This window comes from Arachis ipaensis, chromosome B6 (assembly GCF_059453495.1).
Source record: "Arachis ipaensis isolate K30076 ecotype BB chromosome B6, ASM5945349v1, whole genome shotgun sequence".
Classification (NCBI taxonomy): domain Eukaryota; kingdom Viridiplantae; phylum Streptophyta; class Magnoliopsida; order Fabales; family Fabaceae; genus Arachis; species Arachis ipaensis.
The window spans coordinates 61954405-61958115 of NC_142441.1; the positions used below are offsets into that span (position 1 = coordinate 61954405).

The following is a 3711-nucleotide window of genomic DNA, read 5'->3' on the forward strand; positions in this document are numbered from 1 at the left end:
ATTTCAATAACTCCTTTCTTCTGAGGCGTCCCATTACTCACAGGATTCCTCTCAGAGGTGTACATGAACTGGTTATTAGCAACCATGTCAATAAGTTCTTGAGCTTCTGTAGGCGTTTTCTTTAGGTGAATGGATCCACCTGCAGAAGTATCTAATGACATCTTAGCTAATTCAGACAGACTATCATAGAATATATCCAAAATGGTCCATTCTGAAAGCATGTCAGAAGGACACTTTTTGGTCAGTTGCTTGTATCTCTCCCAAGCTTCATAGAGGGATTCACCTTCTTTCTGTCTAAAGATTTGAACATCCACTCTAAGCTTACTAAGCTTTTGAAGAGGAAAGAACTTGGCTAAGAAAGTCGTGACCAGCTTATCCCAAGAGTTCAGGCTATCCTTGGATTGAGAGTCCAACCACACTCTAGCTCTGTCTCTTACAGCAAAAGGAAAAAGCATGAGCCTGTAGACTTCAGGATCTACTCCATTAGTCTTAATAGTATCACAGATCTGCAAGAATTCAGTTAAGAACTGAAAGAGATCTTCAGATGGAAGTCTATGAAACTTGCGTTGCATCAGAGAAACTAGTTAAGGCTTAAGCTCAAAATTGTTTGCTCCAATGGTAGGGATGGAGATGCTTCTTCCATGTGAATTGGAATTTGGTGCAGTAAAGTCACCAAGCATCTTCCTTGCATTATTATTATTTTCGGCTGCCATCTCCTCTTCCTTTTTGAAAATTTCTGTAAGGTTGTCTCTGGATTGTTGTAATTTAGCTTCTCTTAGTTTCCTCTTCAGAGACCTTTCAGGTTCAGGGTCTACTTCAACAAGAATGTTCTTGTCCTTGCTCCTGCTCATGTGAAAAAAAGAGGACTAAAGATACCGGGGATCCTCTTTACCACAGTATAGAGGTTCCCTTGTGTGAGTAGAAGAAAAGAAGAATAAGAATGTAGAAGAGAAGAATTCGAACTCAGAGGAGAGGAAGGGGTTCGAATTTTGGGATGAAGAGAAGTGTTAGTAGATGAATAAATAAATAGAAGGAGATGGGAGAGCGGGAATTTTGAAAACTAAATTTTGAAAAAGAGTTAATGATTTTCGAAAATTAAGATAAAATTAAAATTAAAATTAAAAATTGAAACAATTAATTAATTAAAAAGAATTTTTGAAAAAGAGGGAGGTATTTTCGAAAATTAGAGAGGGATAGTTAGTTAGGTAGTTTTGAAAGAGATAAGAAACAAATAAAAAGTCAATTAGTTAGTTGAAAAAGATTTGAAATTCAATTTTGAAAAGATAAGAAGCTAAGAAGTTAGAAAAGATATTTGAAAAAGATATGATATGAAAAGTATGATTAAAAAGATATGATTTTGAAAAAGATAAGATAAAAAGATATTTTTGAAAAGATATGATTGAAATTAGTTTTGAAAAAGATTTGATTTTTAAAATCACAATTAATGACTTGATTCACAAGAAATCACAAGATATGATTCTAGAACTTAAAGTTTGAATCTTTCTTAACAAGCAAGTAACAAGCTTGAAATTTTTTAATCAAAACATTAATTGTTGATAATATTTTCGAAAATTATGAGATAAAATTAAGAAAAAGATTTTTGAAAAATATTTTTTTTAAATTTTCGAAAATATATAAGAAAAAATGAAAAAGATATGATTTTTGAAAAAGATAAGATTTTTAAATTGAAAATTTGATTTGACTCATAAGAAACAACTAAAATATTTTTTTTAAAAAGTTTTGAAAAAGTCAACTCAAATTTCGAAAATTTATGAGTGAAAAAGGGAAAGATATTTTTTTGATTTTTGAATTTTTAATGTTGAAAGAGGAAAACATCAAAAAGACTCAATGCATGAGGTTTTTTAGATCAAAACAATGAATGCATGCAAGAACACTATGAATGTCAAGATGAATACCAAGAACACTTTGAATGTCAAGATGAACATCAAGAACATATTTTTGAAAAATTTTTTATGCAAAGAAAACATGCAAGACACCCAACTTAGAAATCTTTAATGCTTAGACATTAAGAATTCAAGAATGCATATGAAAAACACCATGCAACACAAAACAATATAATATGAAGATCAATCAAGAAGGTTTATCAAGAAAAACTTGAAGATCATGATGAATGCAATACATGAATGCAATTTTCAAAAAAAAAATGCAAGATGAGTATGCAATTGACACCAAACTTAAAATTTGACACAAGACTCAAACAAACAGCATAAAATATTTTTGGTTCTTATGATTTTATGATTTTTTTTTGTATTTTCTTTTAAATTTTTTTTTTCGAAAAACATATAAGAAAAAGAAAATAAGAAATTCAAAATTTTTAATAAGAATCCCAGGAATCTTTCAATGTTGGCCTAAAGCTCCAATCCAAGGCTTGGGCATGGCTTAATAGCCAGCCAAATTTAGGATATAAATCAGGCATGCAACAGCTGATATTCCAATTAACTTGCCTCTATGCTGATGGTTGGAAGCCACAGTCCAAAAGAATTAGACATGGCTTCATAGCTAGCCAGGCTTCAACATGCTTCATGAAACACTAGAATTCATTCTTAAAAATTTAGAATAATTTTCGAAAACAGATGAGAAATTTTTGAAAGATTTTTGAAAAATTTTTGAAAATAAAACAAAAAGAAATTTACCTAATCTGAGCAACAAGATGAACCGTCAGTTGTCCAAATTCGAACAATCCCCAGCAATGGCGCCAAAAACTTGGTGCACGAAATTGTGATCCCTGGTAATGGCTCCAAAAACTTGGTGCTCTAATCTTAATTCATAATTTGTCACAACTTCGATACAACTAATCAGCAAGTGCACTGGGTCGTCCAAGTAATAAAACCTTACGTGAGTAAGGGTCGATCCCACGGAGATTGTCGGCTTGAAGCAAGCTATTGTCACCTTGTAAATCTCAGTCAGGCGGATTCAAAGGGTTGTAGAGTTTTCATAATTAAAAGATAAATAAAACATAAAATAGGACAGAGATACTTATGTAATTCATTGGTGAGAATTTCAGATAAGCATATAGAGATGCTTTCGTTCTTCTGAACCTCTGCTTTCCTGCTGTCTTCATCCAACCAATCCTACTCCTTTCTATGGCAAGCTGTATGTCAGGCATCACCGTTGTCAATGGCTACATCCTGTCCTCTCAGTGAAAATGGTCCAATGCGCTGTCACTGCATGGCTAATCATCCGTCGGTTCTCGATCATACTGGAATAGGATCCATTGATCCTTTTGCATCTGTCACTACGCCCAGCACTTGCGAGTTTGAAGCTCGTCACAGCCATCCCTTCCCAGATCCTATTCGGAATACCATAGACAATGTTTAGACTTTCCGGATCTCAAGAATGGCCATCCATGGGTTCTAACTTATACCACGATGATTCTGATTAAGGAATCCAAGAGATACTCATTCAATCTAAGGTAGAATGGAAGTGGTTGTCAGGCACGTGTTCATAGGGAATGATGATGACTGTCACGATCACCACATTCATGTTGAAGTGCGAATGGATATCTTAGAAGCGAAATAAGTTGAATTGAATAGAAAACTAGTAGTACTTTGTATTAATTCATGAGGAACAGCAGAGCTCCACACCTTAATCTATGGAGTGTAGAAACTCTACCGTTGAAAATACATAAGTGATGAAGGTCCAGGTATGGCCGAATGGCCAGCCCCCATACGTGATCAATATGATCCAAAG

At 33.8% G+C, this 3711-nt stretch overlaps 1 non-coding gene across 1 annotated transcript; it reads left to right on the top strand.

Moving 5' to 3' along the window:
* The first annotated feature begins 215 nt into the window (after positions 1-215).
* Positions 216-323, top strand: LOC148555807 (small nucleolar RNA R71). The gene has a single exon (XR_015886843.1). It is a non-coding gene; the product is annotated as a small nucleolar RNA R71 (small nucleolar RNA).
* Positions 324-3711: the final 3388 nt, after the last annotated feature.